This window comes from Podarcis liolepis (assembly GCF_965112155.1).
Source record: "Podarcis liolepis genome assembly, chromosome: 2".
Lineage (NCBI taxonomy): Eukaryota > Metazoa > Chordata > Lepidosauria > Squamata > Lacertidae > Podarcis > Podarcis liolepis.
In genome coordinates this window covers 26,117,441-26,132,934 of record NC_139555.1, presented here as the reverse complement: position 1 = coordinate 26,132,934, position 15,494 = coordinate 26,117,441, and the positions used below count along the sequence as shown (strand labels likewise).

Sequence of the window (15,494 nt, the reverse complement as noted above, 5' to 3'; positions counted from 1 at the left end):
GGTAAAAAGTAAGCATGGATAAACCCTTTGTCTGGATCAAACTCCTGGGGGTAACTAGAAGCCCCAGTTTGTCCCAGTTTGGCAGTATGTGGGAACAGTCCTATGAACATTGAGCTGGCATCCATTAGGAAATATAAGAGAAGGCAAGGGACTCCTCCAAACAGAAATACTATGGAAATAAAAATGGTGACTGTTTTGCAGGTATGTGCCATTTGCAGCAATAACTTTCCAGAGAGAGGCAGGCTTGATATTTCCAAAGGAGTCCTGATCTAGCGACAGAGACACAAGAGAATGACGCTGGGAGGGAGCAGGAAATTAAAAGTTATGTCAAATTATGAAAAGCAATATTTTCCTGCCCATATTAGCAGTGAGTGGGTGAACAAGAGTGTCCAGGCACGTGCGCTCCTTCAGACACCATTTATAAAGTTCTGCTTATTTAACCTTTCCTTGTCTCTTCTTTAAATTCAGGCCTCACTTACAAGGCCAGATTTGCTTCTTCCTCTGTTCACTCGAGTTTGATGAAGAAATATACGTCTATAGGATTAACTGACGAACAATGGTCCAAAGCAAAGAACTTTTTCTTTTCTTTTCCCTTTTCCATTTCAGGAAGCCATTGCCAAAATAGGTTCTTTGTTAGACAGTCCCCTGTATGTCACGAGCTTTATCTTACTGGAATTTGGATGGCTCTTGCTTTAAACTGCTTTCCGTTAATTTAAGGGCTGTTTGCCTGGTATCCACATACAGTCCATCTATCACATCTTACATCTTTCACTTTGCAGGTCAATAGCCAGCCAAGCCTAGTGATTTAGGGTCGGTAATGTATTGAGGTGTGGTACCAAAAACTCTACATAGAGTCCGCATAGCAAACACAGGGGTGGATAGCTTTAGCACACTCGGGAACCAAAGGTTTTGTGTTTCTTTTATAGTAAACGTATACTTTTTGTGCATTCTGCCATTATAATATTTTATGCAATTATAACATTGCATACAATTATTGTGTTTTATATTTATTATCACTTATATACTATGCACAATCCGGCCCATTTCAAAATGGTTCTGTGATACTCTTAGAGGGCTAGCCAATGCTCCTCAATGAAAAGTCTAGCAATCCAGGGTGTGCAAGCTAAATAAATAAAAAATATTCATTAGAATCATAGACTTGTAAAAAAAAGGCCCAATATGGAGGCCTACTGGCCAAAATATTGGGAATTAATTGAAAGAGTTGGAGATAACTGGAAGCTCCAAAGCCAAGACAAATTAAAAAACAAGGTGCGAGATTGGTTACATTATGCTCAAATTCAAGAGGTCTTTAAAACGGATAAAAAAGTTGGTTTCCAGGTGGAGAAATCGAAACTAGAGACGGAGTTATTAGAACCAAAAACTAAGGTACTTTCGAGAATGTATAACTTGCTGCTTAAATGGAATACACAGGATGAGACAGTTAAATCTGCTATGATAAAATGGGCACAGGATGTAGGACATAACATTATGTCTGTGGACTGGGAAAGGTTATGGAACACCGGTATGAAATTTACGGCATGTAGTGCCTTGAAAGAGAACATTATGAAAATGGTATACCGGTGGTACATGACCCCAGTCAAGTTGGCTAAAATATACCACCTGTCTGATAACAAGTGTTGGAAATGTAAGGAGGCAGAAGGGACATTCTTTCACCTCTGGTGGACCTGCCCGAAAGTAAAGGCCTTCTGGGAAACGATATATAATGAGTTGAAAAAGGTATTTAAATATACCTTCCTTAAGAAACCAGAGGCCTTTCTTCTGGGCATGGTGGACCGGAAGGTGCCAAAGAAGGACAGAACTTTGTTTATGTATGCAACTACAGCAGCAAGGATCCTTATCGCAAAGTACTGGAAGACACCAGATTTACCCACACTGGAGGACTGGCAGACACAGTTGCTGGACTACATGGAGTTGGCAGAAATGACTGGCAGAATCCGAGATCTGAGCGAAGAAACAATGGAGGAGGAGTGGAAAAAATTCAAGGAATATTTGCAAAAATACTATAAGCTGTTTGAATGTTAAGATTGTGCACGATTAGGAAACGTTATGCTTCTGCAACTTATTTAAGTAAATGATAAAGTAAGTCTAGATAAAAAAAAAAAGGAAACAAATTTGAAACAAATATATTATGTTTATTATAAAGGTATTAAAACCAAACTACAAACTTTTGAAATTGGTAACATAATAAATTCAAAGATACAATAAGTGGTGAAACAAGGTAATAAATTGCTGATTAGGCTAGAACAATGAATGCAATGTTGGGAGGATGTGAGGAGGTCCAAAAGAAAGTAAGTCGTTGAAAGATGATGTGAAATATATTTAACTCTTTCTTCTTCTTCTATTTTTCTTCATATATAAAAAATGTTTCTTGCATGTTGTTATGTAAATAAACTTGTGAACCTATGAAAAGAAACGCAATAAAAAAACTTTAAAAAAAAAATAGAATCATAGACTTGTAGAGTTGGAAGGGACCCTGAGGATCGTTTAGTCCAACCCCTCGCAATGTTGGAATATGCATCTGCCCCATACAGGGATTGAACTTGCAACCTTGGTGTTATCAGCACCGTGCTCTAATCAACTGAGCTCTCTTGGTCCTTCCCCCCTATTTTGTTTTATTATCTGTCCATCATTTTGCATTCATTTCCATATTCTTTTATTATCATCATTATTATTTATTTACGAACCAGCATTGATTTTCTTTCCCCTGCTTAAAAAAAGACGATACATACAATACAATGTTTTTTGCTTCCTGTTGTGGTGCTACGGGAAGAACTGATCACTGTTGCCACCTGGTGGCCATTGTTTGTCCCCCCCCCCACAAACTGTTGGTATCCTGTATCTGGTATCGTTGTATCTGGTGCTTTTGGTGCAAAACAAAATTGTGGCTGCCACAAAACACACACACACACACGAAAATAAATGGCGGACTCCATGGCCAATTGTTGTTCCTCCAGGACAAGCTGCTCTTTCTCAGCCTCACTTTGCCATCTGTAAAATGGGTACAATAGTGATCCTCAAAAGTTGTGGGTTTTTAAAGAACGTATTGGTGTGGGGGAAGATTAGGGGAGGAGTGGGGGATAATAGTGATGGGTCACCAAAGCCGAAAAAGGCTCTGCTTCACCTGCAAGATGACATTTTGTGGACCCCAAGTATGCTGCTGGAACACTCACCCAGAACAGATGTACTGCTGATGAAAGGGCCCATAACAGTGCCTTTTAGGGACAGGACTGGGACAATATTGCATCTCCACGATCCAAAAAAATCCTTCCTCTCCAAATATGGACATTATTGGACCTGAAACTAAGCCAGCCCTGGAGCTGACACAGTTAATTCACCTCTCATTAGGGTCAATGCGAGGGAACAAAACAGAAAACAGAAGGCGGGAAAGAAGAAAAATCTGTCTGCACCTCTCACCTCGGCTGCAGGGAGCTGGCAGGGTTTTTAATGTAGCAGAGCAGTTGCCATGGAATCTCCTTCCTCCTTCTCCACCCCCGTGATAGGAGTGCAGTCCAAGTGGCTTTGCGTAGTTAATGTACAGCGGAAACACTACAAAAAAGGGCTATATAACCAAAAGGAAAATGAAAAATGGCATTGCTAGGATTTCTTGCATCACAAAGAAAAAGAACTCTGGGAGAAGACTTTGTTGCTAAAATTTGCAACTGCACTGCTTACGGAGTTCCAACAAAACATGACAGTCCTGACCAAATTTGGTATCCAGCAATGTTTATCTCTTTCTTTTTAGGAATATGAGAGGTGGGTGGGACAATGACTCTCTCCCTCTCTCTCTCTCTCTCCCTCTCTCTCTCTCTCTCTCTCTCTCTCTCACACACACACACACACACACACACAAAAAAAACCACAAGAGAGAGAGAGAGAGAGAGAGAGAGAGAGAGAGAGAGAACACATTGAGAACAGTGTTTGTAAATGTTTCTAGCAATTTAAGTACCACCTTGCAACTTCCTACAAAAGTGGTACTGTGGGGATCTCAGGAGCAGAAAGAAGTCAGGCAGACTGAGGATGATCAGCTATAAAGACTCAACTGTTTTGAGCTGGTCTACAATTCCCATCACCCCTGTCCAAATAAGCCGGCTGAGGTAGCAGAAGCTGGGTAGCGTCTAGAGAGCCACAGGTTCACCACCACTGGCTTGGAGAACCAACTGCTAGTGTCCATATGAGTATAACTCTGAGGAAGTGGTACAATCATTATGGGACTCAGTATTTGGTTATCTATTAAATTCATAACCCACCCTTCCTTCCAAAGGAGCCCAGGGTGTCAAACTTCAAAACGATAAAACAAAACACACACACATACACAGGTAACACAGAGAGAAAAATGATACAGTGTTGTGGAATGAAGTAATAACAGCAAACCAGGTCTGTGTCTGGTCAAGTGTTCCAAAAAATGATGTTCCAGGCAGTTGGTGAACATGGTAAAGCATCAGCTAAAACAATACTATTAAGCATTATTATTATTATTATTATTAGTATTATTATTATTATTATTATTATAAAATACAGTTAAATAGAATATGCTATTAAATACAGTGGTATCTCGGAAGTCGAATGGAATCTGTTCCGGAAATCTGTTCGACTTACAAAACGTTCAGAAACCAAGGCACAGCTTACAATTGGCTGCAGAAAGCTCCTGCAGCCAATCGGAAGCCGTGGAAGCTCCATCTGATGTTTGGGTTCCAAAGAACATTTGCAAACCAGAACACTCGCTTCTGGGTTTGTGGCGTTCGGGAGCCAAAACGTTTGATTTGCAAGGCGTACAGAATCCAAGGTACAACTGTACTATTAAAACAGCATAGCTTCCTTCCTTCAGCCCAATCCTTGGGTGTGGGAAGATTATGACAGGGCTGTTACTATTTAAAATGACATATCTTCTATTTAACAGTCTGCTTTCTCTTTTCCGCTCTGGATGTCGGAGTTCTGGGTGGGAGATGGATGGGAAGTCATACGGAGGGGAGACATACATGGTAAATAATGTCCGCCATGCTGTGCTTTTTGCTTTAGTTACAGCTATGGTTTTCCCAGTGGTGATGTATGGAAGTGAGAGCTGGACCACAAAGAAGGCTGATCGCCAAAGAATTGATGCTTTTGAATTATGGTGCGGGAGGAGACTCTTGAGAGTCCCATGGACTGCAAGAAGACCAAACCTATCCATTCTGAAGGAAATCAGCCTTGAGTGCTCCCTGGAAGGACAGATCCTGAAGCTGAGGCTCCAATACTTTGGCCACCTCATGAGAAGAGAAGACTCCCTGGAAAGGACCCTGATGTTGGGAAAGATGGAGGGCACTAGGAGAAGCGGAAGACAGAGGACGAGATGGTTGGATGGTGTTCTCAAAGCTACAAATATAAGTTTGACCAAACTGCGGGAGGCAGTGGAAGACAGGAGTGCCTGGCGTGCTCTGGTCCACGGGGTCACGAAGAGTCAGACATGACTAAATGACTAAACAACAACATGCTGTGCTGCAAGCACACTGACAGAGAAAGTGGTCCATCTATGCAGTGCTATTTTTCTAGAATAAGAGGTGGTGGAACTCACCATGAACACCTCTCTAATCATGGCAATGGCGCCCACCTGAGAGGCGCTGGAATTGAGTTCTGCCTCTATGTATTTATACCCTTTGCCCTCTCAAGCATGAACAGGATAGGCATTAACTGTAAGAGTTACTTTCGAATTCTCCTTGCTGTATGACCATTCAGAGAACACTTTGTGTTTGGATAAATCTACAAAGAACCAGTTCCCAAGGACATTGTTCCGATGCACAATATAAGAAGTGGGGAGGGGGAGATTAAAACCAATGCACCTGGCTTTAACTTGAGTTACTGCAATATGAGAAGAAGCACTGGCTTTAACTTAACACTCAATCTATTATGTTTTAATTAACAGATAACACCTTGTCAGTTCATGGTACTGCTGGAAATATATATAGAGAAAAACACCTCAAGCCCTACTTCCTGTTCTTCATGTTGCATGGCCTCAGTGAAGAGGGTTGGGTTGGGTTTTTTTTTTTTATTAAAAATATTACCCTCTTGCCATTTTCAAACCCTGCCTCATTTCACTCCATGTTTTGAAAACATGACGCTGGGAATCATTTTAATTAGAGTTCTTCCTGAAAGGCTGTTATTATGAAATGTAAAGAGATGTGTCTCAGATAACCAACAACACCCACCTTCCTTAGCCTGCGGCGTGTTTGGAGTGGCATCTGCCCAGGAATGAGGCAACCTCAAGCTTTGTCAACAGGTTTCATCTGATTCATAGAACTTCACATCTCTGAAGGGTGTCTAGCCCATCTGGGGGACTCCATACTCAAACCATGCCTACTAGGGTAGAAGACAGAGATTTGGCATCTCCCACGTAAAAAGCTGCAAAAATGCACGAGGTGAAATGGACCAATGCACAGCAGTGCCCAGATTGCTGAAGGACAAAATAATCTCATAAGCTGTCACAACTGGCTGGCAGTTACCTGTAGGCTGTGATGTGGAAGCAGATTCCTTGTGATGTGAACTCACAACACTGTAGGAAGGTGTGTAAGGAACCATGTAGCTAGAGCTGATGAATGAATGTAGCTTTTAGAACATGTCCTTTATCTGATCCTAAGTATTTTTATCTACCACAATTTAAAATGTATCTCTGCACCTGCAAGCCAGAAATTTACAGTGCTTCCTCTCTGCCCTTAATCTTAATGGAGTTAAAATGCACACCTCCTGTAACTTGTCTTCATAGCATTCTCTCTGGAGTCTGAGGACCGTACAAATCTTCTGTGCAAAGGCTGATCACTTATGCATAGCCCCCTGCACCCAAAGAAAACCCATCACCAAAACAGACAACAAACGACGAGGCAGATTTGCTTAAAACATTCATTACTACTTTATACAGTGAGATTCAGATTTACAAAAATAGAGAGCCTAAAATTTAAATATAAATGCAACACATCTTAGCACAGGCTGTGACCAAACGACCTGTCTTGCTGTCCAAGTACTAATTATTGATGGGTATCTTCAAAGTCCATCCTTTCTAGGGCTCTATCCTCAAACCCGTCTTGGACTGGACAGCCCCTCAAATAGAGAAATGCACTCTGTAAAGTTGTACACATGGCCACCCTTGCCTTGTACTGCTGGCATCTTCCAATGCAACATGGAAGCCATCCACATCTCCATCCCTCCCACGTCTTGCACATCAAAGAGGTCCAAAGGAGTCTCCAATGACCACTCATCTTTATGTTTGGCCCTGGACCACTTGGAGGACTCTGAGATGCCTGTAGCTCTGGATTAAAATCCAGTGAACCAAACGCATGGATATTGTCATTTGCATCTGGTGGCCGCCCTGGTTTTTGTTCTGATCACAGATGTTCATGCCACTCTGAGTACCAGGAGCAGGAGCTAGTAGAGGGTTGAAGCAGAAGCTTTCCTTCACCGCAACCTTCTGGATCCTGGCCCAGATGTTTTCTAATTGAATTTGGATCTCTGAAGAGCGAAACTTCAGACTTTGGCAACATTAGAAACACTGGGACAGGAAGAACATGTGTCTCCCCCCCCCCGAGATAGTAACTTCCCCCTCTCCATTCTCAAACTCTTCTAAATGAAAGTTCTCTTGATTTTGCTCTGCAATCAATGATTCAAACAAGCCAAAAAATTCAAACCAGTCATCAGTTTAAAAATTTGCTGCCCAGTTTATTACGCTAATCTTTAGATTAGGTTCTATTTTCTTTTCCTCTCAGTAAAATCTGGTCTAGAGTATGTTTCCAATAACCAAAGCAAGCTGTTGCTAGACCAACTCTGCTACAGAGCTGTAGGCTTCATCCCCAGCTATGGTAATAATTCTTACAGCAATCGTTATGATACTTCCAGATGTCAGTACATGCATTATGCTTTCCAAGTACAACTCAAAACCTGCATGTATCCCAAAACCACATGGAAGGGGAATATTAGATCTGGGGGTGGACAGTGTCTGTGTAATTTCCTCTGGCTTCTACAATCCCCTGTAACAACTGCAAACAGGTGTGAAGTATTAGCTGAAGCTAAAAGCAGCATATTGCAAGAAGCAAGCCTTGAGTGTAGGCAAGACTGGAGACAAAACTCAAAGGCCATGTTTCACCCACTGAAATGGGGCCTATTTGAGGCTTCTTGGATGAATCAGCTTGTGTGTGACAGCGTGGTTGCTAAAGAGCCATGAAACAGGGAGACCTTAGCTCAAATCCCAGCTCAGCTATACAGCCATCTGACTGAGCTTTGGGCATTTAGTATCTCTTCCTTAGCCTAACCCACACTAGAGGGGTGTTTTTAGGATAAAATGAATGTGATCCATGAACACAGGTTATAGATGTCATGGTGTTTTAATTAATCAAAAGAGGGGAATTGATATTGTCTCTCTGAAGCACACTCTACTTTTCAGAGGAACAGAGGTCTTCTTACAAAGGCAAGTTCCAAGACCTAATACCTGATCAGTTGGGCTACTCAGGTCTAGTAAGGGTGATTTCACTTAATGTACTAAAGAGCAATGGGAATCTGAGACTTTTAACAGAGACAGAAACTCAAGGAAATTTAAAAAGAGGCTGGAAACATCTGAGAGTAGCTGGTGAGAGAGGAACTTTCAGAAAAGCAATGAAGAACATTCCTATGCTTTAAAAACTACTCAGTTCATTAGATACATCACTTGCAGCAGTAGTAAATTTGTGTGTGATGGAAAATTATGGATAATGATATCTATACACCTTCTGGTTTGAAACCCTCACGCTAAGGAGTTTGCGTGATAGATTTATGCATAAATGCATGCACGTAGATTCAGAATGAGGTCCTGGAGTAATATCTTACATGCATTGCAATAACCAAAGGTTATTGTAAACTGTGGGCTCACATACATTTCAGATTACTTGTTTAGATTTTAAAAATCCCCATGAACAAAATGGCTTAATGATTTTTCTTCTGACAGCTGTGAAGTTACAGGTGGCAACTAAGCAGTGAAGCAAATGAGCAGCTACAATTAAAAAGTCATTTGAAAACATTTAGGACTGCTCTATTATGTATGAGTCTTGCATTCCTGCAGACAATCAGGCTGTTTTAAATCCTAGTGGCTTCCATGAAAACAGCTATAAGGTCTCCAAAAGTGAAAGCTATCAGATTTACTTTGATGGTTTTCTTCCTTAAGTTAGGAAGATATTATTTATTTATATTCTTGCAAATATTTATGGCTGTATCCAGCATTGCTGCTCTGCTTGCCCAACAGACTAGAGAGTTCCTAGGATTCTGTAGGGAAAGCCATGATTGTCTAAAAGTGGTATGATACTGCTTTAAATAGTGCAGATAGGGCCTAAGTGGCAGAGGAGAGAAGCAGGACACTTTCTCCTACTCAACTCCCCTGAGCAATTTCACACATGTAAAAATAAGTTTCTTGTTGTCATTGCATAATGAAGGCAGCGAATGCTCACACAAGCCTATGCACATGAATATTCGGGTGGGTGTTGTTTTGAATAGTTCTTAAATGTTATATGTTAATTTGTATTTTGTATTTGTACTTTGTATTTTAGTTTTCTAACTTAGTTAATTTATGTAAGTAATTTGTTTGGGGGTTGTGATACTCATTATTTATTGTAATTGTTAATAGTGAATTTCTGTCTAATTATTATTTGTTGATATTTCATTGTATTGTGTACTATTATATTCTAATTCGTTACTGAATATTGCTTTATTGTTTATTTTATAGATTTGTTTCTATGATTCTTTGCATTGGATCAAATTTTTATAATGTGTGTGACATGCTTGCCAAACACCTAATGAACAGAATACATCTTCTGGATGATTTGAAACAGCCACTAAAACAAAAATAAAAAAATCTGCCGCTGACATGCTGGTGTGGTATTTATAAAGAAACCACCCAGAGGAAAATGCAGGTGTGGATTCTAAATAAACGAGCCGGCTAGCAATATCCTTATTTAGTATGTCTCTCATTTTATATTTGGAGGAGGCAGCAATTGCTTCTGAATACCAGCTGCTGGAAACCACAGGAGGGGAAAGTGCTCAGCTCCTGCTTGCAGGCTTCCTATAAATGTCTGGTTGGCTACTTGATGCTATACTAGATCCAACCATTGACCTGACCCAGGAGGAACAGCTCCTGTGGGATCAGACTTTTTAGTCCAATCTTCTCACTTCCCACAGTGGCCAACTAGATGCATCTGGGAAATTGACAACATACTGAATCAAATCAATGAAAGAAGCATGCTGCAGGGCAAACCAGGAGAGGCAGTCCTGTAGGTACGAAGGTCCTAGGCTGCATAGGGCTTTAAAGGTCAAAACCAGCACCTTCTCATTGGGGAGGGTATTCCAAATTCCTCCTAGGCCATAGTCAAAATAAAAAAATTCCTTCCTGTAGCACCTTAAAGACCAACTAAGTTAGTTCTTGGTATGAGCTTTCGTGTGCATGCACACTTCTTCAGATACACAGTGTGCATGCACACGAAAGCTCATACCAAGAACTAACTTAGTTGGTCTTTAAGGTGCTACAGGAAGGAATTTTTTTATTTTGACTATGGCAGACCAACACGGCTACCCATCTGTAACTCGCTCCTAGGCCATGGAAGAGAATGCACCCTTCTATCACATCTCTGTCTGCTTACCTAGGCAGGAATCATTTATTCAGCTTCCAGGCAGAAAAGGTGATGAATATTTCCATAGGAAGGAAAGTCCCCTTAAGAGTGCAGTTACGTTGCTTCAAACAACGATTTCACAGGATGTTACCAAGAGGTGCACATAATGGAGGCTGACCTGCCATATCTCCTTTCTTCCCCCCAGATATGGGAATCAATAGAATTCTTGGGAAGGGAATGGGAAAGTGTAACTTTTGGGGTAACGTCACTGATTAGCATGTTTGCTGTTGCTATCCCATGAGGTTGTGTGTGTGTGTGTGTGAGAGAGAGAGAGAAATACAGTCTGCCCAGTAAACGCTTTTAACCATATAGCCACAGTATGCTTGCAGTATACACTGTGAAATATGCACCTCTCATAGTGAAATAGACATTGCTCTGTGAAAATGAACACAATGTGATCAGATACTGAAATATTAGAAGAGTTCTTTTCAATCTTGCATTGCAGAGTATCTTTGGGGGACCACCAACGTAGCGGCAACTTATTTTGAACATGACTCTGTTTATAAACTGTTAGTGGAGTTGACACCCATTGTCGGGGAGGGAGTTAGTCCTCTCTTTCCTTATCAGAAAAAAATCATTTGACATTCATCTCTGTGTCAATTAGCTGGCAGCAGCAGGCCTGAACAAGGTACACAATGAAAGTAATAGCTCCATTTGCCAACTTGCAGATTTACTGATTGATTAGGCAGTGATATATATATATATATATATATATATATATATATATATATATATATATATATATATCCCTTTGGTGTGTTATATATCTGGATTGTGTATGGAAAGAAACTACAAAGCGATACAAATCAAATTAAAGTGACTTGATTGAGCCTTAATGCTCACATCCCGTTCCAATGCCTTGTAGTCTGTGCAGAGCTTCAGTCAAACCAGAGATTAGCCCAGATCTTGTTTAGATTCCCAGCGCACAGCCCTGGGAAATGTGAGATACTAATAAAGCTGTTGAGCAGGGTCAGAATGACACAAGTCAGCAACACCTGGTTAGGAGAATGCTCCCATGGAAAGATGGTGTCTGTGGAGTGGTCAACTTCCTGCATAGTGTAATGGCTAAGAGATGGAGCCATGAACCAGAAAATCCCTGCTTTGAATCTTATCTCTGCCACAAACACATTCAGTGGAACACAAGCCATTCTCTTTCAGACTCAGTACCCACTGAGTTGGATAATGTGTGGATAATACTGGAACCATATGGAACTATTGTAAGGCTTACATCTAGGAGATGGATGTGAAGTGTTTTGAACACTTGAAAGTACTGTAGAAATAATGGTGAAGATCAGTATTAATCTTGAGTATGTGAGCTGTATAGGATGCCCCTATTTTCATTAGAGAAATGATGGAGGGTGTGAATCAGGTCTGGTTGTGTGAATATTTCTTGGCTAAGAAGTGAATAAAAAAATCTAAGATGTGTAAGACTGAATCAGATAGGTGCTGGAGATGCAATGAGACTGAGGGTACATTCTATCATATGTGGTGGACCTGTAAAAGGGTAAAAGAATATTGGGAAATAATTCATAATGAAATGAAAAAAATGTTTAAGAGTACTTTTAAAAAACAACAACCAGGGTCCTTTTCACTGGGGATAATTCAGACAGAAATTCTCAGGTTTCAAAAAAGGTTATTTATGTACAGTATGCCATGACTGCGGCCCGTGTTTTGTTAGCCCCAAAATGGAAAACGCTTGAAGTCCCAACTAAAGAAGAATGGCAACTTAAACTTATAGAATATGTGCAGTTTGTGGACCTAACATACAGAATAAGAGAACAAGAAGAACATTAAAAAAGATTGGAAAATGTTTATTGAATATATGGTGGGAAATTGTGTACATTTGAAAATGTGGGCAGCATTAAGATAAACTCAACAGTGTAAATAAGGTTTGATGGATGTAATAATGGAATACTGAATGGTTCAGTTTATATAAAATATGCAGGGATTTATGTTATGCAAAATGAACCATGGAAAGAGAAGAAGGGAAGTCATTGATATTTTAAGGTTGTTTAAATGAATATTCTAAAATGTAAAACAGAAAATTTAATAAAAATTATAGAAAAAACACAAAACGTGCAAAAAAACTGTTGACACACTAATAAATTTTAGCAACACCCCCTTCCCAAAAAAGAATAATAAATCTAACAAATAACCAAATAAAGCATGTTAAGTGTTGATCAAATCACACTGTGAGTTCTTCGTGATTTCGTTGGCTGGCATTATAGAATATTAGCTAATTGTGAAAATAGATCTAGTGCAGGGATAGCCATCATGCTGCCATCCAGATGTTCTCGAGCAACTGCCACAATCTATGACCATCAGCCATGCTGGCTGGGACTGATGGGAATTGGGGTCCAAAAATATCTGGAGGCCACCATGTTGCCTATCCATGTTCAAATCTGTGCCACTTCTTCAGGCAGGCAAAAGTATGTGTGCTTTTGGGAATGCAAGCAAAGGGGGATTTGATGAGATGAGGACAGAATGACTCATACAATGAAGAGTTTTCAAAATGCAGTGAAGCAAACGAAATGAAATGGTTTATTGCTCTTTGGTCAGCCAAATGTGTACTGATTCTAGTACAGGCTTCCTCAACTTCAGCCCTCCAGATGTTTTTGGCCTACAACTCCCATGATCCCTAGCTAGCAGGAACAGCGGTCAGGGATGATGGGAACTGCAGTCTCAAAACATCTGGAGGGCTGAGGCTGAGGAAGCCTGTTCTAGGATATACAGCACAGAGCTAAAATAAGTATCAAAGGAAGTGCATACAAAATACACTATCGTGAAAAACTTTCCCTCACAAAAGCAGGGCGATAAAAATTACTTTAACCTGCGTGATCTGCTGATGCAGTCAATAGCCTTCACTTCTCCATAATCTATTGAGCAAATTTGGTGATTCTTTACTATGTTTAATAATCTGTACCCACCAACAGAAATAGAGTTTTGCTTGAAGAGGAGTCATTATTAAGTTCTACGGTTAGGGGCACCAAATAACAGGTCCTCAGATCTGAGTATAGGGGGCACTCTGCTAAGAAGTGTCATCTTCCTTAAGGCAATTGTCTGAGCAATATCTGCCCAACCTGTACTGAGCTTTATAATGCCTCGTCACCTCCATTAGTTTCAGAGATTATTACTTACTTTAAGTCGAAAGCCAGCTCAGCTCATGTAAATGGATAAGAGACAAATAAGAGGGCATCCTTTCTACACTGGATTGGATTGGCAGCTTACAACAAGCAACACTGAGGTCTGTAGATCAATATAGAAAGGCACTGGGTCTTAAAGTAGTGGGTTATTTCTACAGTGGTACCCCTCAAGACGAACGCCGCGGAAGACGAAAAACTCGCTAGACAAAGGAGTTTTTCGTTTTCTTAGCCGCTTCGCAAGACGCATTTCCCTATGGGCTTGCTTTGCAAAATGAAGCTTGCCCTGCAAGCTCCGGGGATAGTGGGGAAGCGCAGCGCGTCTTCCCCGCTGTCCCCGGACCTCTTTTGAAGCAAGGGGCGGTGGGGAGAAGATCGCTTCTCCCCGTTGCCAGCCCCGCAATCTCCGGGGACAGAGGGGAAGGTGCGCGCGCCTTCCCCTCTCTTCCCGGACCCCTTTTGAACCAAGGGGCGGCAACGGGGAGAAGCGATCTTCTCCCCTCTGCCCCTTGCTTCAAAAGAGGGGACAGAGGGGAAGGCGCGCGGCGCTTCCCCTCTGTCCCCGGACGGTCTCCATAGGAACGCATTGATTGATTTTCAATGCATTCCTATGGGAAACCGTGCTTCGCAAGACGAAAAACTCGCAAGAAGAAAAAACTTGCGGAACGAATTAATTTTGTCTTGCGAGGCACCACTGTATTTCAATTAACAGAACTAATCAACCACCTTACTCAGGGCAACCTCTGTAATGAAACAAATGAGAAATATTTGATGGGTTAAACCCACTTGCGTGTTAAGATCCCAAGACCTCCCCCAATAAATAAAGACACAATTGACACAGAATTTAGTTTAAGGTTATTGGCATAATTCTGGCCACAACTTTATTGATTACAGATTGTAAGTGGTTCGCTTAGGCATTGGTTCTGGACCAGCTGCACCTGACTTTGGCAGGGCAGCACTGATGACTGTGGGGGAGCATTAGACCAGGCTCAGACTCACCCCAAATGCTCCCAGGGGCTCTGGCGTGGCCCTAACCCCTGGAAGGGGGTCGGACAAAACCAAAGCAACCCCTGGATTCCTTTAACAGAATACCCTTTTGCACATTGGAGGGGCAGGTGTGACAACCTCCGCTCAACTCCACATTGAACCAATGCCTAACTTCCAAACCTTACTAAGTTGTGATGATTTGCAATGCAGCAGGCGAAACCAGCCAATCCGCCAAATGGGAAAATTCCTACCGGGCACCTGTCCCCAAAACAGACAACCCACGACAGCATAGCAAGGTCATAAAAAAGGTAAAGGTAAAGGGACCCCTGACCATTAGGTCCAGTCGCGGATGACTCTGGGGTTGCAGCGCTCATCTTGCTTTATTGGCCAAGGGAGGTGGCTTACAGCTTCCGGGTCATGTGGCCAGCATGACTAAGCCACTTCTGGTGAACCAGAGCAGCGCATGGAAATGCCCTTTACCTTCCTGCCGGAGTGGTACCTATTTATCTACTGCACTTTTGTGCTTTCAAGCTGCTAGGTTGGCAGGAGCAGGGACCGAGCAACAGGCGCTCACCCCGTCATGGGGATTCGAACCACCGACTTTCTGATCGGCAAGCCCTAGGCTCTATGGTTTAACCTACAGCGCCACCATGTCCTCAGCAAGGTCATAGCAAGACCCTAAATATAGGGAGGCTGG

The 15,494-nt window shown here is 41.6% G+C and overlaps 1 long non-coding RNA gene across 1 annotated transcript in view; it reads left to right on the top strand.

Annotated features, from left to right (window-relative positions):
- Positions 1-15,494, top strand: part of LOC310700768 — a 262,967-nt gene that overhangs the window by 101,780 nt on the left and 145,693 nt on the right. The window lies entirely within an intron of this gene.